Here is a 23730-nt window from a genome sequence, read left to right as displayed (position 1 = left end):
GTCTGTAACTGCCTGGTAGTGGGCTATTCAGAGTCGCACAGAGTTTGTTACGGAGAGTAGTGGCGTCAGGGGTCATTCAGGATCACGTGGAGTTTGTTACGGAGAGTGGAGTGGTGTCCGTTGTTGCAACTTGCCAGAGAGTGGTAGAGCCCGGAGAGTGGAGTGGTGTCCGTTGTCGCGACTTGCCAGAAAGTGGTGGAGCCACGTGGAATCCATTGCAGAGAGTGGAGTAGGGTAGTGGCCATTGTCGTGACTTGCCAGAGAGTTCAGATCTGTCGGCTGGAGCTCGGCTGGGATATCTGATGGAGTGGAATGGCTCTCTACCCCATCGATCTAGGAGAAGCTCGGATGTTTCTGAGGCTGCTGATGTTATGATCCAGGTGGTGTGCCCAAGGCCCAGGGGACCAAGGCTAAGGCCAAGGTCCATCATTCATGAGGGCTTCATGGAGGCTCTAGGGCTAGTTGGGCCCTAGGTTGAAAGGCTGTGGGCCTTTCGGGTTCTTGAGGTCTAGGTTATGTGGGCCTCAAGGGACCAACTCTTTATGGGCCAGGTCTGGGCCCAGGATAGGTGAGATTAGGTCGAGTCATGGGTGTACATGGGCTTGGATTAACCTAATCTCCCATAGAGTTGGTCAAGGGAGTTTTGGATTTGGGTCACTTGACCCGGTGTTTATATATACATGTACTGTGTATAGGTTTGATTAAGCCAAGAAAATACAAGACTCTTTCTCCCAAATCTCTCTCTCTCTTCTCCCTCTCTCTCCAGCCATTCTCCATGCCCCAGGAGCAAGAAATCCTAGGGTTTCTTGCCGCCAGGTCCAGATAAGGAAAGAAAAGCAAGGAGGCGCTAGCCCCTTCCCCCTTGCAGCCGCCTACCAGATCTGCTCTCCCCCTCTTGCAGGCATCCAAACACTAGGTCCAAGACTTGGAATCTCTTGAAAAGAGGTTGGTACAAGTCCCTCTCAGATCTGGAGTTGATCTGAGGTCGTTTGAGGTGCGGGTGAGATCTCCATCAACAGATCTACAAGAAAGGCTGCAGCAGGACAGATCTGCAAGGTCTGTCTCCATCTATCTTCTTCCCCATCTAGAATACCCTGATTCGAGATCTATAAATTAGAAGACCTCGGTCCAGGTCTGATCTGGTTGGGTACCAGATCTTGGATTTTTTAGAGATGGTTTCAAAGGCATTCTTCATCTAGAACGAAAGGCTAACGAAGAAGATAGCAACCAGGCTGATTTCGTCAAGGGCCTTGGATCGTGTCTAGAAGACTCCAGATCTATTCGTTGCTGGTTCTGCTACACCCAAGGTTTGTGGGAGGAGCCGGGATCGTGCTCCAATAGTTGGTATCAGAGCCACAGTGGTGAGGAAGTGGTTCCAAGCATGAGAATTTGAAGATCCCAAGTGCTGAAAATTTTCAGCAAGGTACCATCAAGGTATATTCTACACTTCTTGATTTTATATTACTTGTTTGGCTTGGATCTAGTCATGGGCAGCAATATGAAGGTCAATGTCGAGAAGTTTGATGGCAAGAGAAATTTTTCTATGTGAAAAATCCAGATGGAGGATCTTCTGGTGCAAGCAGATCTGGATCAGGCTTTGGATGAGAAGCCTGAGGGAATGACAGATAGACAGTGGACATCGTTGGAGAAGAAAGCATGCTCAATGATCAGAGGATGTTTGGCAGATGCGGCGTTGTATTCGATGCTGGAAGAAAAGACCCCGAAGGGTCTTTGATCGAAGTTGCACACCATGTATATGGGGAAGAATATGTGCAACAAGCTGATGCTGAAGAAGAGGTTGCACAGTCTTCGGATGCAGGAGGGATCTGATGTGATTGGCCACATTCAGAGGTTCGACCAGTTGTGCATGGAGTTGGTGAATATCGGGGTGAAGCTGGATGAGGAGGACAAGTCCCTGTTGCTTCTGTGTTCACTACCAGGATCATATGATTCTTTGGTGACTACACTACTCTATGACAAGGAGACTCTGAAATATGAGGACATGGTCTCGGTGCTGAGGTCTAATGAATAGAGAAAAAAGTTGACCAGAGATCGGGCTCCCCAGGAGGGTTTGGCAGTAGGGGAGAGGACCGGATGAGGCAGAGGCAGAAGCAAGTCCAGGGGGCGGTCCAAGTCCAGGAAGGGAAAGAAAGAGATGAAATGCTTCAAGTGCAATGAGCTCGGGCACTTCAAGCGAGAATGTCCACTATGGAAGAGCAAGAAGGGAGAAAGAAGTGGCTCAAAATCAGTGAGTGCAATTGCTAGGTAGTAGGTAGAGGATGATCTACTTGTGGTATCAGATGGTCACAGGCATCACATAGAGGAGTGGACACTAGACTCTGCATGCTCACATCACTACACACCACACAGGTCTTGGTTTGCGACATACACCAAGACAGATGAGGGATCAGTGACTCTAGGCGACAATCATCCTTGCAAGGTGGTTGGGATAGGGACAGTCAGGGTGAGGATGTTTGATGGGATTGTGAGGACATTGACAAATGTAAAGCACATCCCAGAGCTGGAAAAGAATCTGGTGTCACTAGGTTACTTGGAGCGCAGTGGATACAGCTTCAACAGTAGGGCTAGAAGCGGAGTACTGAACATCTCCAATGGAGCTATGGTAGTGATGAGAGGCAGGAGGTTGGACAATAACCTCTATCGCATGGAGGGATCTGTGGTGATCGGAGAGTCTGATGCAGCAGCTACAGCACAGGACCAGTAGGGAGCTTACAGGATGTGGCACTACCACCTAGGCCACATGGGTGACAGAGGGCTGAGGGAGTTGAGCAGGAGAGGACTCATCTCTGATCTGGAGGATGGTGCTACAGGAGAGATCTGTGAGCCTTGCCAGATGAGAAAGCAGAGAAGAGTTCAGTTCACCATCAGTACAGCCCGCAGTGCAGCCCCTCTGGAGTTAGTACACACGGATGTGTGGGGACCAGCCCCAGTTTCAGCTAGGAACAGGGTCAGATACTTCATGACCCTGATTGATGATTTCTCAAGGAAAATCTGAATTTACTTCATGAGAGAGAAGTCAGAGGTCTTCACCAAGTTCAAGATCTGGAGAGCTGAGGTGGAGAAGGAGCAGGGGAGGAGCGTGAAGTGTCTGAGGTCAAACAATGGCGGGGAGTACACCAGTAGAGAGTTTCAGGACTACTGTGAGGAGTGTGGGATCAGGAGATACTTCTCAGTTAAGGAGACTCCACAGCAGAATAGGGTAGTCGAGAGGATGAACAGAATACTTCTGGAAAAGGCACGATGCATGAGGTTGCAGGCAGGGCTTCCAAAGGAGTTCTGGGTTGACACAGTAGACGTAGCGGGTTACTTGGTCAATCGATCACCTCACACCAGGTTGGATGGCAGGCTCCCAGAGGAGGTGTGGTCTGGGAGGATAGTTGGGCTGGGCCATCTACGAGTATTTGGGTGCATGGCCTATGTGCACACTGGAGCTGGTAAGCGAAGCAAGCTAGACGCCAGATCACGTAAGGTGGTGTTTCTAGGCTATCCGCGAGGAGTCAAGGGATACAGGCTGTGGCATCCCTTGGAAAAGAAGGTAATCATTAGTCAGGATGTGACTTTTGATGAGGAGTCAGTCCTACGGAGGCGAGCAGGCATGGAGGAGCAGCAGGAGCAGGAGGAGATCCAGCAGGGCACTACTGGATAGCTTACCTCTTTGATTTTGCCTCTTGCAGGTACTACTGGAGAACATGACATTCAGGTGGAGAACCTACCTAAGGTGTCTCCACAGGTGGAGAGGACTCAAATGGATGATCGAGGTGGAGAGGTCCAGCAGGAGCGAGCTGGACCGAGGACTGATATCAGTGTTGCCCTACACGAGCCCAAGAGAACCATCAGGCAACCGGACCGATATGGCTTCGAGGAGATGCTGTCATATGCCCTGGTGACAACGAATGGATACCCATATACGTATCAGGAGGCTATTGAGAGCCAGGATATAGAGCGGTGAATCCAGGTGATGTCCGAGGAGATGCACTCTCTCCACCAGAACCAGACGTGGCGATTGGTGTAGTTGCCACAAGGGAAGAGGCTCATTGGCTGCAAATGGGTCTACAGCCGCAAGGACGGAGTGGAGCTGGTTGAGACCTTGGGACACCAAGGTGGAGATTGTTATGATCCAGGTGGTGTGCCCAAGGCCTAGGGGACCAAGGCTAAGGCCAAGGTCCATCATTTATGAGGGCTTCATGGAGGCTCTGGGGCTAGTTAGGCCCTAGGTTGAAAGGCTGTGGGCCTTTCGGGTTCTTGAGGTCTAGGTTATGTGAGCCTCAAGGTACCAACTCTTTATGGGCTAGGTCTGGGCCCAGGATAGGTGAGATTAGGTCGAGTCATGGGTGTACATGGGCTTGGGTTAACCTAATCTCCCATAGAGTTGGTCAAGGGAGTTTTGGGTTTGGGTCACTTGACCCGGTGTTTATATATACATGTACTGTGTATAGGTTTGATTAAGCTAAAGAAATACAAGACTCTTTCTCCCAAGTCTCTCTCTCTCTTCTCCCTCTCTCTCCAGCCATTCTCCATGCCCCAAGAGCAAGAAACCCTAGGGTTTCTTACCGCCAGGTCCAGATAAGGAAAGAAAAGCAAGGAGGCGCTAGCCCCTTCCCCCTTGCAGCCGCCTACCAGATCTGCTCTCCCCCTCTTGCAGGCATCCAAACACCAGGTCCAAGACCTGAAATCTCTTGAGAAGAGGTTGGTACAAGTCTCTCTCATATTTGGAGTTGATCTGAGGTCGTTTGAGGCACGGGTGAGATCTCCATCAACAGATCTACAAGAAAGGCTGCATCAGGACAGATCTGTGAGGTCTGTCTCCATCTATCTTCTTCCCCATCTAGAATATCCCAATTCGAGATCTACAAATTAGAGGACCTCGGTCCAGGTCTGATCTAGTTGGGTACCAGATTTTGGATTTTTTAGAGGTGGTTTCAAAGGTGTTCTTCATCTGGAACGAAGGCTGACGAAGAAGACAGCAACCGGGCTGATTTCGTCAAGGGTCTTGGATCATGTCCAGAAGTCTCCAGATCTATTCATTGCTGGTTCTACTGCACCCAAGGTCCGTAGGAGGAGCCGGGATCATGCTCCAATAGCTGACGAGTCTACTGTTGTCAGACGCCTCAGGTGCTGATGCCACAGGCGGGAGTCAGCTGCTGTAGAAGCTCGGATGGAGACTTTTTGTTGGTGAAGTCCGATAGGAGTCTGATTGCTAGAGAAGTCCGTCTGGGATTCACCTGATGTGGAAGCTCATCTGAAGATTATCCATCGGAGAAGTCCCATTTCATGAAGAATCTGGTGGAGGATCGGCCAGTGGTGGACTTTGGATGGCGTTGGGGAGGTTCAGCAGACATCGGAGGCAATCGATCGTTGTAGAAATCTAGCTATCAGAGTCCATCCATCGTAGAAGCTCGTCTGATATCCATCCACTATGGAAGTTTGGATGGAGTCTGGTTCTTGTAGAAGGCTGAAAGGAGATCGCTTATTGTAGAAGCTTAATCGAAGATCGGTTGTCGTGGGAGCTCGGAGTAGCGACCTGGCTGGTGGGTCCTGTCTCATTGTAGAAGCTCGTCTGGGATCCGGCTACGAAGAAGCTCGGCTGAAGTCTACCTGTAATAGAAGTTCGAAAGAAATGTGTTTACAGTAGAGGCTCGAATGAAATTTGCTTACAGTAGATATCCGGGGTAGACCACCCATTGTAGGATTTCGGAGTAGACCGCTCGTAGTAGAAGTTCGGAGTAGACCGCTCGTAGTAGAAGGTCGGCTCTCACAGGAGCTCAGTTGGAATCCTGAAGGCGATCGACCATCGTAGAAATTTGGATGGAGTCTGATTACTATAGAAATCTTGTTGTCAGAGAAGCTCGGATATTAATGAAGTTCGGAAGAAGTTCGAAGAATAGTTGATCACTGTAGAAGGTCGGCTGATAGTGAGGGCTAGAGAGCCTTTGGAGCGGCCCGATAGATGGATGGAGATGCTCATTGTCGGAGAAGTCCGGATGGTATTATGGAAGCTCGGACGGTAGAGGGGGTTCAGAGAGACACCACACAAGGTCGGTAGCCGAAAAAGTCCTGGAAAGGTCGGTCCTTTACAAACTTCGGCTAGGGATATTTTATACCCACCACCAGTCCCCCTACTTTTGAGTTTGGGTTTCGAAAGAAGGAAGTATAGAAGAATTCTCACAACCGAAGTTGCCCCCCCTCGATTTCCGTACTTCGTGGTTGCCAGATATTTTGGCATTTGGTGCGCTGGTGTCGGAGACTTTTCAAATCAAAGCGATCCGAAAAGATTTTTTCAAAATTTCTGCTGGGGCATGGCTCTAGGTACAGTGCAATAATGACTTTGTCAGCTGTCAGTCATTTTCGGTAGCCTGTCATAGTGAGTGGGACACGTGGTAAGTGTAGGTCGGCCAGAGGAGATCCACGATCATAACTACTCCAGGTCATGTTGCCTATTTAAATACGTCCTCCTCCTTCAGGGGTTTTACTTTGCCTGAGAGAGTCCCTCGGTCCCCTCCTCTTCCCTGAGAGCTCCAGCTCCTTTAGCATCCTTCTCAGCCTTAGGCATCCTTCGGGTCGACTTCCATCATCCTTACCATCTTCCTGCACTCCTCGGGCCAACCTAGGTTAGTTCCAAAACTTCTTGCCATTTTTTTGTTCTTTCTTCTTTGTATTCTGTTCGTTTAGCTTCCTCGAGAGCTTGTTCGCTGTTTTTCCCAATTTTTTTTTCAAAATTTTTGTGGCTTCTATTTGATCCAAAATGTCTTCCGATATCTCCTCTTCTAGCGGTTCTAGGAGTTCGTCAGCCCCAATTTCCCAAAGTCCTTGTATCGTAGACGGACCCGTAGCCGGGATCGAACCTTGTCTGGTCTTTGCACCGGATACCATTCCCAGCTCTTTGACTCCGGATGAACTCTCACTGATAAGGATTCAGTATGGAGTTCCTCCAGAGTATGAGCTGGAGCTTCTCGGACCCACTGATCGGGCTAGCGCCCCTCCTCCCGATCGCTTCTGTCTGTACCAGGAGGCCTTCCATACCAGACTTCGGCTTTCACTTCCACCTTTTATCGTCGTCCTCTTTTGCTTTCTGAATATTTCTCTAGTCTCAGTAGCGTCGAACTCCTTTAGGTTTTTGATAGGATTTCTTTTTCTTTGTAGTTTAGCTGAAGTTCGGCCGACTCTTTCTTTATTTAGAAATTTCTACACCTTCAAGCGTCATCCCTCGATAAAAGATTGGTGGTACGTCTCTCCTCAGTTTGGTAGAAAGGGGTTGCTGAAAGGCACCCCCTCTTCTATCCACAATTGGAAGGAGAGGTTCTTCTATGTCCGATGTCCGACCTTGGAGCTAGGATTACCCCCTTGGGGCTCTCTGAGGGATTTCGTCCGTCGGGCTTCTAGCCTGGAAAGGAACGACCTCAAAGCCTCCAAAAAGCTCGAGGCCTATCAAGCCCCCTCCTCTCCGAATTTCTGAAGGAATAATTTTTGTTCAACATCGGCCTGAGTCCTCTTAACCCCTTCGGTACCATTTTTTCTTTTTTTTTTTGCTGCTTCTCCTTTCTCTTATTCCATCTCTGAGCCATGTTGATCTTCTTTTATTGCAGACATGGACGCAGGTGTGGCTCGGAGGTTAGCCCAGGGTCTCAAGACCCACAAGAGAAAAGATGCCTCGACTTCGGGGTCGGTGAAGAAAGCCAGGACAGAAGGGACAAGCTCGACCATGCCTGCCCAGGTGGTCGTTGCCATCGACGTCCCTTCCGACGTCGAACCCGAAGTCCCCCGAGCCCTTTCAAGGAGCCCCCCGGCCGAGGATCCCGCTCCAGAGGCTCATCCCAAGGGGGCATCCGGGGCCGAAGGAAGGAGGAGAAAGAAGACCCTGGCCTGGAAGAGCTGCAGTCGCAAGGCTGCCGTTGAGGGGGCCGACAGCTCCAAGGAGGATCTGGGGAAAAATCCCTTCAACAACAGGCATTTAATAAAGAGGCGGATCGAAGGGTGCATTCTGCCCGAGGTCATCCAGAGGATCATCCTTGTTGATCCCGAGCTACGGGTTTGGGACTCTCTGGGATCTTTTCTCGAAGTAGGTTAACTCACTTTTTTCTCCTTCTTGCTTCTTTACTTAATTTATTCTTTAGCCTTTATATTGACCCCCCGACCTCTCTTGCAGATTGGACACCAGCTTGTCGTCAATATCGAGGCGGTGAAGATCGCCAAGAGGGAGGCAGCTCGGGCTGAGGAAGGTCGCCTGGCTGGGGCCGTCCGCCTCGGGGAGAAGATCATCGAGGTCCTAGGTCTCTAGGAGGCGCTGGAAAAGGAGGGACAAATCTCATCCGATCTGAGGACCGCCTTGGAGGAGAAAAGAAAGAAGGCTGAGGCCGAGGTCTCCGAGCTAAAGGCGCAGGATTTCGAGTTGAAGGTGCAGGTTTTCGAGCTGAAAGCACGGATCCCGTCCCTGGTCTCGGAGGCAGGGGCCCGAGCAGTGGAGGAGTTCAAGGCCTCCTCTGAGATGGAGGATCTACAGGTCTAGTTCGGCCAGGATGCCTTCATCAAGGGTTTTAAACTCTGCCAAAAGAAGATGGCTGGAAGATTTTTCGAACTAGATCTCGGCTTCCTGGATGAGGCATCCGACGATGAAGCCGGACCATCCGAAATCGCTGCCGATCCTTTTCCAGTCGGGACATCGTTGACCGCTGCGGCCGTCGCTGCCGACCTTCCAGGGACGTCGAGCCCCTCCACTTCTGCCCCAGAGGTCCGAAACCTCTAGCTTTGTATTTTTCCTTTGTGGTGACTTTTCTTCATTCTCTTGTACTTGAAAATTATTTAATCAATGAAATCTGATTCTTCTTCACAGAGGGCTCCTTTTTTTTTTCTTCTGTATTGTTTTCCTTCTCTTTTGTCTTCTTGTACTAATTTGAGTCGTGGCGCTTTTGTCTCCCAACGACAGTGCCCTACCGAAGCTCTTCTCTTGCCATAAGAGATTCCTCTGTAGTCAATGATCCGAGACCTCAGAAGGAAAGTTCGTCAGTTGACGAAGAAATCCAAGAAGCTGAAAAATGAACTTCATCGGCTGAGGAAGAGCCATTCGGAAGTCATTGCAGAGGCTATTCACTTGCAGGACCTCCACAGAAAGGGTCTTATGGAATACACCCGGAGGAAGGCCGACTTTGTGACGGAGCTTGAGGAACTCCAAAAATATGCCAGCGACCGATCTTGGACTCAGGCTTCCAAGATCAGCTCTCTTGAAGTCGAGCTGGCGGCCGCATGGGAGAAGATCGGCCAGTTGGAAGGGAGCTCGTCCTGGCTCACAATCCAAGCCGACTGCGATCGAGACTGGTCAAAGAAGTTCTTCGACCTTTAAAAGCAGCTGCAGGACACTAAGATGAACTACAATGCCTACCGAGTCGACTGGAGTGGACAAGTAGAGGACTACCGAAGAAAGCTCCAGAAGGCGACCGACGAAGTTGCCCACCTTTGGAGGCAGTTGTCTGAGAAAGTCCAGCTTGCCTCTGCACAAGGCTCTGACGAGCTCCGCTCCTTGAGGGAGACTGTGGCAGAACTGTCTGTGGCCCTTGGGCGGGAGGAGGCCGAACTGCAGCGGCTGAAGATTCAGCTGGTCCACGAGCAGCAGACGGTCAAAGATGCCGAGGTAGAGTAGGAGGTCCTGAGGAAGAGGCTTCGAGGGTCAGAGGACGAGAGCCGGCGGTTCCACCAGATGTACCGGGATATGCTGCTGAGAAAGATGGAACTAGAGGAAGAGGTCAAAAACTTAAGGCAGTCCCTAATAAGGACCGAAACTGAGAGCTCAAAGTCGAAAAAAGTTGGGCTTCCTTAGAGCTCCTTTCCCTTTTTTTTTTGCCTTTCATCCTTCCATGTATTCTTTTTCTTTTCTTGTCGTCTCTCTTTTTGGCCTTCAAGGCTTTGTAATATATACTTCACTAATGAAATGAAAAGAAAATTTTCCATTACCTTGTCCATTTTGGTATTGAGTTGTCATTTACCGAACTTCTTTTGTCTTTTGTCTTTTGTCTTGTCCGACGCCGTCGTTGTTTGAAGGTTTCCGATCACCATCGTGTTGATTTGCCTTTTTGGTTCATGACCATAGGTCTTTTCGAGGCCATTTGAGTTTGACGCTTCCTTCCGATGCTCGAGCTTGGAGACCCAAACTTCTCGTTACTTTGAGGAAGACGATTTCTCCTCGGCCTGTGTTGAGTTCCCTTTTAGTGACTGAGGGTTTCTTGATAGGAGTATCCTTCCTCATTGAGACGAGGTCCCTTGTGTCTTTGATGTAGTTTGTTTTTCACTTGTCGCTGGTGTAGTTCATCGCTTTCCCTTTTCATCTCTCCCTCTCTTTTTTTTGTATTCGAGTGAGGGTTTTCCCTCTGCTCTTAACGGGGTCATGAGAGCGTAGAGGAGCCGTTGAGGAGGCCTTCCTCCTCATCCGGTCTTGATCGACTGGGTCTTTGTTTGTGTCAGGATGAGGTTCTCCTCTTGTTCCCGACAGTCAATTTCAGCTCATGTTAGGATGAGGTTCTGCTCCTGTTCCTAACAAGGCTGTGGGGGCACGTAAGGGCCACTGCAAGGGCCTCTCCCCCCATCTGATCTTTAAGTAATTGGGCCTTCGACTTTGCTCATGTTAGGATGAGGTTCTCCTCCTGTTCCTAACAAGGCTGTGGGGGCACATAAGGGCCGTTGCGAGGGCCTCTCCCCCCATCCGATCTTTAAGTAACCGGGCCTTCGACTTTGCTCATGTTAGGACGAGGTTCTCCTCCTGTTCCTAATAAGGCTGTGGGGGCACATAAGGACCGTTGCGAGGGCCTCTCCCCCCATCCGATCTTTAAGTAATCGGGCCTTTGACTTTGCTTATGTTAGGATGAGGTTCTCCTCCTGTTCCTAACAAGACTGTGGGGGCATATAAGGGCCGTTGCGAGGGCCTCTCCCCCCATCCGGTCTTTAAGTAACCGGACCTTCAACTTTGCTCATGTTAGGATGAGGTTCTCCTCCTATTCCTAACAAGGCTGTGGGGGCACATAAGGGCCGTTGCGAGGGCCTCTCCTCTTATCTGGTCTTTAAGTAATCGGGCCTTCGACTTTGTTCATGTTAGGATGAGGTTTTCCTCCTGTTCCTAACATGCTTAATTTCGACTGAATGAGGGAGTTACTTCCTGTCGTTATAAGCTCATGCTAAAAGGATAAATATGCAAATATAAAACTGTTGGGTATAAAATACCCCCCGATTGAAGTTTGTAAAAGACCGACCCTTCCAGGGCTTTTTCGACTTCCGACCTTGTGTGGCATCTCTCTGAACCCCCTCGACCGTCCAAGCTTCCGGACTTCTCCGACAATGAGCTTCTCCATCCATCTATCGAGCCGCTTCAAAGGCTCTCTGGACCTCACTATCAGTCGACCTTCTACAGTGATCAACTATTCTCCGAACTTCTTTCGGACTTCGTCAATATCTGAGCTTCTCCGACAATGAGATTTCTACAGTAATCAGACTCCATCCAAGTTTCTATGGTGGTCGACCACCTTCAGAATTCCAACCGAGCTCCTGTGAGAGCCGAACTTCTACTATGAGCGGTCTACTCCGAACTTCTACTACGAGCGGTCTACTCCGAACTTTTACTACGAGCGGTCTACTCCGAACTCCTACAGCGGGCGGTCTACCCCGGATATCTACTGTAAGCAAATTCTATTCGAGCCTCTACTATAAACAAATTTCTTCCAAACTTCTATTACAGGTAGACTTCAGCCGAGCTTCTTCATAGCTGGATCCCAGACGAGCTTCTACAATGGGACAGGATCCACCGGCCAGGTCGCTACTCTGAGCTCCCACGACAACCGATCTTCGATCGAGCTTCTACAATAAGCGGTCTCCTTTCAGCCTTCTACAAGAACCAGACTCCGTTCGAACTTCCATAGCGGATGGATATCGGACGAGCTTCTACGACGGACGGACTCCGGCAGCTAGATTTCTACAACGGTCGATCGCCTCCGATGTCTGCCGAATCTCCCCAATGCCATCCGAAATCCACTGCCGATCGACCCTCCACCAGATTCTTCATGAAATCAAACTTCTCCGACTGATAATCTTCAGACGAGCTTCCACATCAGGCGAATCCCAGACGGACTTCTCTAGCAATCGAACTCCTATCGGACTTCACCAACAGAAAGTCTCCATCCGAGCTTCTACAGCAGATGACTCCCGCCTGTAGCATCAGTGCCTGAGGCATCTGACAATAGTAGACTCGTCAGTAGCCTTGAAACATCCGAGCTTCTTCTAGATCGATGGGATAGAGAGCCATTCCGCTCCATCAGATATCCCAGCCGAACTCCAACCGATAGATCCGAATTCTCTGGTAAGTCACGACAATGGCCACTATCCTACTCCACTCTCTGCAACGGATTCCACGTGGCTCCATCACTCTCTGGCAAGTCGCAACAACGGACACCACTCCACTCTCCGTAACAAACTCCACGTGGCCCTGAACGACCCCTGACGCCACTACTCTCCATAACAAACTCCGCACGGCTCTGAACAGCCCACTACCAGGCGGTTATAGACGTCGCTGTCAATCAGTTACACTCTCCATGTATAAAAAAAGACCCCCAGATACGTTCTTCTCTAAGCTCTAAACTCTATCTCAAAACTCTGCTAAAATTCTCACTCGAGCACTCCATTTCTGTTGAAGCAGAGTACTGACTTGAGTGTCGGAGGATCTTGCTGGAGCACCTCCAACTCTGATTTTGACTTTCCTTGCAGGTCCCAACGGTGTCTGTGGTCATCTCAACTCCAGCAACTCCGGCTTCGGTGGAATTTTGCACCAACAGAATTGGTGCTAGAGGAAGGGCTGTGTCTTTGCAGTACCTTTATTCTTAAAGGAGTGCTCAATGGGACTGTCTTCGGTCATCTTCTCCGACATCCTCTTCTCCTTCTCCTAGTAGATCTCCACTTGATGTCTCCCCGAAAGGCATCCACCAGATGATCCACGACCTCCGCAGCCAGATCTCAGGCTCCAGCCTTGCCTCCAATTTTCCAGGCTCCTCCTCCTCCTCCAACAATGGTGGTTGGTATGGAGCAGTTCGACCTACTGGTTCAGTAGGTTAGAGGCCTCATCGAAGCAGTGCAGGCCATGCAGCAGCAGCAGCAACAGCCGCAGGCGTTAGTGCGGTTGGAAAGAGCATCATCGGAGTTTCAAGATCTGGCAGTAGGACGAGCCACTTGGGCCAGTCGTCCTGTCTTTCCTGAAAAGGGGAATCCGAGGGTGGAGAGCCCTTAGTCTGATCACGATTCTACTCCCGGAGGATCCCTACCTCCACTCTATCAGAAGACCCTCGAGACTCGTAGTCGAGAGGATCTCCTGGATCGAAGACTCCAGGAGATGAACCGACAGATCGAAGAGCTCCACCATGCTCCCCCTGCTTATGGTGAGGACATCTGCACTGACCCTCTTTTCTCTCAAATGATCATGCAGGAACTGATCCCGTCAAACTTCAAGCTCCCCCAATTCGAAAGCTACAACGGGACCTCAGATCTAGTTGACCACTTGGAGGCCTTCCGGACAATGATGCTGCTCCATGGCACGCCAGACGCCATCCTGTGCTGAGCTTTCCTATCTACCTTGAAGGGAGTAGCAAGGAACTGGTACTTGGTGCTGAAATCGGGTACTATCTTCTCCTTTGATCAGATGAGCCACCAATTTGCGGCTTATTTTGTTAGCAGCCGGCATCCCCGAAGAGGTTCGGAGTCCCTTATCAACATCAAGCAGAAGGAGGGAGAATCCATCCGAGCTTATGTCAACCGTTTTAATGTCGCCATGTTGGAGGTCCGAAACTTGGACCAATCGATCGTGATGGCCACCCTGAAGGGTGGTCTTCAAAAGAACGATCTTCTATTTTTTTTGAAAAAGAAATATCCTAGGGATTTTGCTGATTTGCTGGCTCGGGCTGAAGGATATGCCCGAGCAGAAGAAGCCTTCAGGATGAAGGACGAGGAGGCTACGAAGGAGCGGCCGGCGGGGGACTCCAACAAGCCTGCAGTTGAAAAAGGGTCGAGTGAAGCTCGGCCACATTCTCAAACTTCCTCTGGACACAAGCGTGTCCAGACTCCTCCCCGGGCTCATAGGCAGAGGTGCCCGAACCACAGAGTTCGGCGAAGCTCTCCCCCGGGAAGATTCCACAGCTATGCCCCTCTCAACACATCAAAAATTCAAATGCTGATGGAGGTCAGGGAGCAGCTGCCAAAGCTAGAAAGGATACGCACACACCTCGAAAAGTACAATCCTAACAAGTTCTGCCTCTATCATCGTGACCACGGCCACAACACGGAAGAGTGTATCCAGCTCCGAGACAAGATCGAGGAGCTCATCAGACGAGGTCGGCTCGACAGATTCATTCGACGCGGACTTGAAGGTAGGAAAGACCGGCCTAGGGCCCTGCCACAGCCGGAGCCACCAAGGAGGGAGGAGCAGCCTGAAGATTGGCCTCCAATTGAGATTATCAACTCCATCTCAGGAGGACCCCAATGGGGAGCAGACCTTCCGCGGCTATAGAATTCGAAAAATCTGCGAATGTATTATTACCAACAGCTTTGCCTTAAATAAAAATTTTACATTTGCATATTTATCCTTTTAGCATGAGCTTATAATGACAGGAAGTAACTCCCTCATTCAGTCAAAATTAAGCATGTTAGGAATAGGAGGAGAACCTCGTCCTAACATGAGCAAAGTCGAAGGCCCAGTTACTTAAAGACCGGATGGGGGGAGAGGCCCTCGCAACGGCCCTTTTGTGCCCCCACAGTCTTGTTAGGAATAGGAAGAGAACCTCATCCTAACATGAGCAAAGTCAAAGGTCCAGTTACTTAAAGATCAGATGGGGGGAGAGGCCCTCGCAACGGCCCTTATGTGCCCCCACAGCCTTATTAGGAACAGGAGGAGAACCTCGTCCTAACATGAGCAAAGTCGAAAGCTCGGTTACTTAAAGATCAGATGGGGGGAGAGACTCTCGCAATGGCCCTTATGTGCCCCCACAGTCTTGTTAGGAACATGAAGAGAACCTCATCCTAACATGAGTAAAGTCGAAGGCCCGGTTACTTAAAGACCGGATGGGGTGAGAGGCCCTCACAACGGCCTTTATGTGCCCCCACAGTCTTGTTAGGAACAAGAGGAGAACCTCGTCCTAACATGAGAAAAGTCGAAGGCCCGATTACTTAAAGACCGGATGGAGGGAGAGGCCCTTGCAGCGGCACTTACGTGCCCCCACAGCCCTGTTAGGAACAGAAGGAGAACCTCATCCTAACATGAGCTGAAATTGACTGTCAGGAACAAGAGGAGAACCTCGTCCTGATGCAAACAAAGATCTAGTCGATCAAGATCGGATAAGGAGGAAGGCCTCCTCAATGGCTCCTCTACGCTCTCATGACCCTGTTAAGAGCAGAGGAAAAATCCTCACTAGAACACAAAAAAAAAGAGAGGGGAGATGAAAAGGGGAAGCGACGAACTACACCAGCGACAAGTGAAAAATAAACTACATCAAAGACACAAGGGACCTCATCTCAACGAGGAAGGATACTCCTATCAAAAAACCCTCAGTCACTAAAAGGAAACTCGGCACAGGCTGAGGAGAAATCGACTTCCTCAAAGTAACGAGAAGTTCGGGTCCCCAAGCTTGAGCATCGGGAGGAAGCGTCAAACTCAAATGGCCTCGAAAAGACCTACGATCACGAACAAAAGGGCAAATCAACATGGCGACGATCGGGAACCTTCAAACAATGTTGACATCGAACAAGATAAAAGATAAAAGAAATTTGGTAAACAACGACTCAAAGCAAGAATAGACGAAGAATCACAAACAACACCGATGCCAAGCAAGACAGAAGACAAAAGAAGTTCGGTAAACAATAATTTAATACAAGAATGGACAAGGTAATGAAAAATTTTCTTTTTATTTCATTAGTGAAGTGTACATTACAAAGCCTTGAAGGCCAAAAAGAGAAACAACAAGAAAGGAAAGGAATACAAGGTGAAAGAGCTCCAAGGAAGTTCGGTACCATCAGACTTCGAACTCTCGATTTCAGCCATCGTCGAGGATTGCTTTAAGTACCCGACTTCTTCTTCCAACCCCCCTTTGGATTAACAATTACTCCAGCATTATCTTCGAAGTACATGTAGATGCCATCCTTTTTGCGCCATGGCTTCCGCTGCCTCACAATGACGACAGGCATGACCTTCCTCCTGAGATCAGGTTTCCCCTTCTTTCTGACTTCTTCTTCCAGTCCCCCTTTGGCTTCCCCCCTCCACAGGATCGGGAAGTACTCGCGCTCGAAGATGTACCACAAGCACGAGCTCTGGGCGATCAAGGTGAAACACGATCGGATCTGTCTCTTCTACCCTCGCCTTCTTCGCCAACCCGGAAGCTGCAGCGCCTTCCCTTTTGTGGGCTTTAAGACTCTTGGCTGACATCCAAGCCGCGTCCGCATCCATATTGGCAACGAAGGAGGGACCAAAGGAACTCCCGTGCAAAGTGAGATCCTCGAAGGGGGGAGGCGGGTTTAAATAGGCGACGGGGTCTAGTGCAATAATGACTGCAGGACTCCTCTAGCCAGTCTATAACCGCCACGTAGCCCACTCACTGTGGCAAGCGGCTGGAGGTAGCCGACAGTTGGTAAAACCATTATTGCACCGTACCTGGGGCAGCACTCCAGCGGGAATTTCGAAAAAATCTTTTCAGGTCGTCTTGATTTGAAAAGACTCCGGCACCAGCGCGCAAGTGCCAAAATATCTGGCAACCATCGAGTGCAAAAATCGAGGAGGGCAACTTCAATCGAGAGAATTTCTCTGTACTTCCTTCATTTGAAACCCGAACTCGAAAGTAGGGGGACTGGTGTTGGGTATAAAATATCCCCCAGCTGAAGTTTGTAAAAGACCGACCCTTCCAGGGCTTTTCCGACTTCTGACCTTGTGTGGTGTCTCTCTGAATCCCATCGACCGTCTGAGCTTCCGGACTTCTCCGACAACGAGCTTCTCCATCCATCTACCGGGCCGCTCCAAAGGCTCTCTGGGCCTCACTATCAGCCGACCTTCTACAGTGATCAACTATTCTCCGAACATCTTTCGGACTTCGTCAATATCCGATCTTCTCCGACAATGAGATTTCTACAGTAATCAGACTCCATCCAAGTTTCTATGGCGATCGACTGCCTTCAGAAATTCAATCGAGCTCCTGCGAGAGCCGATCTTCTACTACGAGTGGTCTACTCTGAACTTCTACTACGAGCGGTCTACTCCGAACTCCTATAGTGGATGGTCTACCCCGGATATCTATTGTAAGCAAATTCTATTCGAGCCTCTACTGTAAATAAATTTCTTTCGAACTTCTATTACAGATAGACTTCAACCGAGCTTCTTCGTAGTCGGATCCTAGACGAGCTTCTACAATGGGACAGGATCCACCGGCCAGGTCGCTACTCCGAGCTCCCATGATAACTGATCTTCGACCAAGCTTCTACAATAAGCGGTCTCCTTTCAGCCTTCTACAAGAACTAGACTTCGTCCGAACTTTCATAGTGGATGGATATCAGACGAGCTTCTACGATGGACGGACTCCGACAGTTAGATTTCTACAATGATCGATCACCTTCGATGTCTGCCGAACCTCACCAACGCCATCCGAAATCCACCATCGGCCGACCCTCCACCAGATTTTTTATGAAACCAGACTTCTCCGATGGATAATCTTCAGACGAGCTTCCACATTAGGCGAATCCTAGACGGACTTCTCTAGCAATCGGACTCCTACCGAACTTCACCAACAGAAAGTCTCCATCCGAGCTTCTAAAGCAGATGACTCCCGCCTGTAGCATCAGCGCCTGAGGCATCCGACAATAGTAGACTCGTCAGCAACCTCAAAAATATCTGAGCTTCTCCTAGATCGATGGGATAGAGAGACATTCTGCTCCATCAGATATCCCAGTCGAGCTCCAATCGATAGATCCGAACTCTCTGGCAAGTCACGATAATGGCCACTACCCTACTCTACTCTCTGCAACGGATTTTGCATGGCTCCACCACTCTCTGGCAAGTCGCGACAACAGACACCACTCCACTCTCTGTAACAAACTCCATGTGGCCCTGAATGACCCCTCACGCCACTACTCTCCGTAACAAACTCCGTGCGGCTCTGAACAGCCCACTACCAGGCAGTTACAGATGTCACTGTCAATCAGTTACACTCTCTGTCTATAAAAAGGGACCCCCAGATACATTCTTCTCTAAGCTCTAAACTCTATCTCAAAACTCTGCTAAAATTCTCACTCGAGCACTCCATTTCTGTTGAAGCAGAATACTGACTTGAGCATCGGAGAGTCTTGTCGGAGCACCTCCCAATTCTGGTTTAGACTTCCCTTGCAGGTCCCGACGGCATCCACGGTCATCTCAACTCCAGCAACTCTGACTTCGACAGAATTCTGCACCAACAAAAACTTTTATTTAAGACAAAGCTATTGGTAATACATTCACAAATTTTTCGAATCCTATAGCCACGGAAGGTCTGCTCCCCGTCGGGGTCCTCCTGAGATGGAGTTGATGATCCCAATTGGAGGCTGATCTTCAGGCTGCTCCTCCCTCCTTGGCATCTTCGGCTATGGCAGGGCCCTAGGCCGGTCTTCCCTACCTTCAGGTTGGCGTCGAATGAATCTGTCGAGCCGACCTCGTCTGATGAGCTCCTCGATCTCATCTCAGAGCTGAATAAACTCCTCTGTGTTGTGGCCGTGGTCACGATGATAGAGGTAGAACTTGTTAGGATTGCGCTTCCCGAGGTGTGTGTGCATCCTTTCCGATCTTGGCAGTTGTTCCCTAACCTCCATCAGTACTTGAGTTTTTGATGTGTTGAGAGGGGCGTAGCTGTGAAATCTTCCCAAGGGAGAGCTCCACCGAACTCTGTGATCCGTGCTCCTTTACCTACGAGCCCAGGGAGGAGTCTGGACATGCTTGTGTCCAGAGGAAGTTCGAGAACGTGGCCGAGCTTCACTCGGCCCTTTTTCAACTGCGGGTTTGCTGGAGTCCCCCGCCTGCCGCTGCTTCGTGGCCTCCTCGTCCTTCATCTTGAAGGCTTCTTCTGCTCGGGCATATCCTTCGGCTCGAGCCAGCAAATCAGCAAAGTTCCTGGAATATTTTTTTTTCAAGAAAAATAGAAGATCGTTCTTTTGAAGACCGCCCTTCAGGGCGGCCATCGCGATCGATTGGTCCAAGTTTTGGACCTCCAACACGGCGATGTTAAAATGGTTGACGTAAGCTCAGATGGATTCTCCCTCCTTCTGCTTGATGTTGATAAGGGACTCCGAACCTCTTCGGGGATGCCAGTTGCTAACAAAATGAGCCGCAAACTGGTGGCTCATCTGATCAAAGGAGAAGATAGTACCCGACTTCAGCGTCGAGTATCAGTTTCTTGCTGCCCCCTTCAAGGTAGATGGGAAAGCTCGGCACAGGATGGCGTCTGGCGCGTCATGGAGCAGCATCATTGTCCGGAAGGCCTCTAGGTGGTCAACCGGATCTAAGGTCCCGTCGTAGCTTTCGAATTGGGAGAGCTTGAAGTTTGGCAGGATCGGTTCCTGCATGATCATTTGAGAAAAAGGAGGGTCAGTACAGATGTCCTCATCATAAGCAGGGGGAGCGTGGCGGAGCTTTTCGATCTGCCAGTTCATCTCCTGGAGCCTTCGATCCAGGAGGTCCTCTCGACTGTGAGTCTAGAGGGTCTTTTGATAGAGTGGAGGTAGGAATCCTCCGGGAGTGGAATCGTGATCAGACTGAGGGCTCTCCACCCTCGGATTCCCCTTTTCGGGGAAGACAGGATGACTGACCCAAGTGGCCCACCCTACTATCGGAACTTGGAACTCCGACGATGCTCTTTCCAATCGCACTGACACCTGCGGCTGTTACTGCTACTGCTGCATGGCCTGTACTACTTCGGTGAGGCCTCTGACCTGCTGAACCAGTAGGTCGAACTGCTCCATACCGACCGTCGTTGCCAGAGGAGGAGGAGCCTGAGAAACTGAAGGTGAGGTCAGAGCCTGAGATCTGGCTGTGGAGGCCATGGATCGCCTGGTGGATGCCTTTCGGGGAGGCATCAGTTGAAGATCTAGTAGGAGAAGGATGAGAGGATGTTGGAGAAGATGATCGGAGGTAGTCCTGTTGAGCACTCCTTTAAGAACAAGGGTACTGCGAAGACACAGCCACCCTTCCTTTAGCGCCAATTCTGTTGGTGCATAATTCTGCCGAAGTCAGAGTTGCTGGAGTCGAGATGACCGCGGTCGCCGTCGGGACCTGCAAGGAAAGTCTAAACTGGAGTTGGGGGTACTCCGGTAAGACCCTCCGATGCTCAAGTTAGTACTCTGCTTCAACAGAAATGGAGTGCTCGAGTTAAAATTTTAGCAGAGTTTTGAGATAAAGTTTAGAGCTTAGAGAAGAACGTATCTGGAGATCTTTTTTTATAGATAGAGGGCGTAATTGATTGACAGCGACGTCTGTAACCGCCTGGTAGTGGACTGTTAAAGCCGCACGGAGTTTGTTATGGAGAGTAGTGGCGTCAGGGGTCGTTCAGGGCCCCATGAAGTTTGTTACGGAGAGTGGAGTGGTGTCCATTGTCGCGACTTGCCAGAGAGTGATAGAGCCCGGAGAGTGGAGTGGTGTCCGTTGTCACGACTTGCCAGAGAGTGGTAGAGCTCGGAGAGTGGAGTGGTGTCCATTGTCGTGACTTGCCAGAGAATGGTAGAGCCCGGAGAGTGGAGTGGTGTCCGTTGTCGCGACTTGCCAGAGAGTGGTGGAGCCATGCAGAATCCATTGCAGAGAGTGGAGTAGGGTAGTGGCCATTGTCGTGACTTGCCAGAGAGTTCGAATCTGTCGGTTGGAGCTCAGCTGGGATATCTGATGGAGCGGAATGGCTCTCTACCCCATCGATCTAGGAGAAGCTCAGATGTTTTTGAGGCTGCTGACGAGTCTACTATTGTCGGATGCCTCAGGCACTGATGCCACAGGCGGGAGTCATCTGCTGTAGAAGCTCGGATGGAGACTTTCCATTGGTGAAGTCCGATAGGAGTCCGATTGCTAGAGAAGTCCGCCTGGGATTCGCCTGATGTGGAAGCTCGTCTGAAGATTATCCACCGGAGAAGTCTAATTTCATGAAGAATCTGGCGGAGGATTGGCCGGTGGTGGACTTCGGATGGCATTGGGGAGGTTCGACAGACACCGAAGGTGATCGATCATTGTAGAAATCCAGCTGCCGGAGTCAGTTCGTCGTAGAAGCTCGTCCGATATCCATCCGCTATGGAAGTTCGGACGGAGTCTGGTTCTTGTAGAAGGCTGAAAGGACATCGCTTATTGTAGAAGCTCGGTCGAAGATCGGTTGTCGTGGGAGCTCGGAGTAGCGACCTGACCGATGGGTCTTGTCCCATTGTAGAAGTGCATCTGAGATCCGGCTACGAAGAAGCTCGGCTGAAGTCTACCTGTAATAGAAGTTTGGAAGAAATGTGTTTACAGTAGAGGCTCGAATGGAATTTGCTTACAGTAGATATCTGGGGTAGATCGCCCGCTGTAGGAGTTCGGAGTAGACCGCTCGTAGTAGAAGTTCGGAATAGACCGCTCGTAGTAGAAGTTCGGCTCTTGTAGGGGCTCGGTTGGAATCCTGAAGGCGGTCGATCGTCGTAGAAACTTAGATGGAGTCTGATTACTGTAGAAATCTCATTGTCGGAGAAGCTCGGATATTGACTGTTGGTGCAAAAATCTGCTTGCACCGGAGAAGCTGGAGTCACGATCGCCGTCGGGACCTGCAAAAGAAGTCTAAACCGGAGGTGGGGTTGCTCCGACAAGACCCTCCGACGCTCAAGTCAGTTCTCTGCCTCAACAAGAATGGAGTGCTGAACGGAAATTTTAGCAGAGTTTTTAGGTAAAAATGAGAGCTTAGAGAATAACGTATCTGGGGTACCCTTTTTATAGACGGAGGGAGCAACAGACTGATAGTGATGTTTGTAACCGTCTGGCAGTGGGCTGCCCATGGTCAGGAGGAGTTTATCATGAAGAGTAATGGGGTGGAGTCGTGGCTGTCATCATGGCTTGCCACGTGGAATCAGTTGCGGGGAGTGGAGCGGCGTCCATTGTCGCGACTCGCCAGGGAGTGGTGGAACCACACAGGATCCACCGCAGGGAGTGGAGCAGAATCGTGGTCGTTAGTACGGCCTGCCAGGGAGTAATGGAGCTGCGTAGGTTCTGCCACAGGGAGTGGAGCAGAACCGTGGCCATTATTGTGGCCTGCCAGGGAGTAATGGAGCTGCGTAGGGTCCGCCGCAGGGAGTGGAGCAGTGCTGTCCGTTACTGTGGCCTGCTAGGGGGTCCAGACTTGTCAGACGAAGTTCGATTGGAGTCGATAGCTGGAGTCGGAAGTGAAGTCCGGCACCTGTAGGAGCTCGGACGAGGTCTTTCTGCAGTCAGGGTCGAGGATGGAGCCCAGCTCCCATGGGAGTCCGATCGAAGTCCACCTGCAATCAAGGTCAGGGACGAAGTCCGGCTCCCGTAGGAGTCCGGACGGTGTTTACCTGTAAGTGAAGTCGCGGGTGGAGCTCGACTCCCGAAGGAGTCCGGGTGAAGCCTTCCAGCAGTTGAGGTTGGGGATGAAGTCCGGCTCCCGTAGAAATCCGAACGGAGTCTTCCCATAGCCGGAGCTGGGGACGGAGCCCGGCTCCCATAGGAGTCCGGTCGAAGTCCACCTGCAATCAAGGTCAGGGACGAAGTCTGGCTCTCGTAGGAGTCCGGACGGTGTTTACCTGTAAGTGAAGTCACGGGCGGAGCTCGGCTCCCGTAGGAGTCCGGGTGAAGCCTTCCAGCAGTTGAGGTTGGGGATGAAGTTCGGCTCTCGTAGGAGTCCGAACGGAGTCTTCTCGTAGCCGGAGCGGGGACGGAGCCCGGCTCCCATAGGAGTCTGGTCGAAGTCCACCTGCAATCAAGGTCAGGGATGAAGTCTGGCTCCCGTAGGAGTTCGGACGATGTTTACCTGTAAGTGAAGTCGCGGGCGGAGCTCGGCTGTCATAGGAGTCTGGGTGAAGCCATCCAACAGTTGAGGATGGGGATGAAGTCCAGCTCCCGTAGGAATCCGAATGGAGTCTTCCCGTAGCCGGAGCTGGGGATGGAGCCTGGCTCCCATAGGAGTCCGGTCGAAGTCCACCTGCAATCAAGGTCAGGGACGGAGTCCGGCTCCCGTAGGAGTCCGGACGGTGTTTACCTGTAAGTGAAGTCGCGGGCGGAGCTCGGCTCCCGTAGGAGTCCGGGTGAAGCCTTCTAGCAGTTGAGTTTGGAGACAAAGTTCGGCTCCCGTAGGAGTCCGGACGAAGCCTGCCTGCAGCTGAAGTCGGAGAGGAGATCTGGCTCCCGTAGGAGTCCGGTCGAAGTCCACCTGCAATCAAGGTCAGGGATGAAGTCCGGCTCCCATAGGAGTCCGGACGGTGTTTACCTGTAAGTGAAGTTGCGGACGGAGCTCGGCTCCCGTAGGAGTCCGGGTGAAGCCTTCCAGCAGTTGAGGTTGGGGACGAAGTTCGGCTCCCGTAGGAGTCCGGACGAAGCCTGCCTGCAGCTGGAGTCGGAGATGAGATCTAGCTCCCATAGGAGTCTGGAGGTCGTGAAGAATCCGATCGGTGCTGGCGGGGTCCTGCTCGTCGACAAAACTTGGGAGTGTGGCGGAGGCTCGGCCGTCTGGA

This window comes from Elaeis guineensis, chromosome 1 (genome assembly GCF_000442705.2).
Source record: "Elaeis guineensis isolate ETL-2024a chromosome 1, EG11, whole genome shotgun sequence".
Lineage (NCBI taxonomy): Eukaryota > Viridiplantae > Streptophyta > Magnoliopsida > Arecales > Arecaceae > Elaeis > Elaeis guineensis.
The sequence above is the reverse complement of the archived record's forward strand: the minus strand, read 5'-3'. Positions refer to the sequence as shown.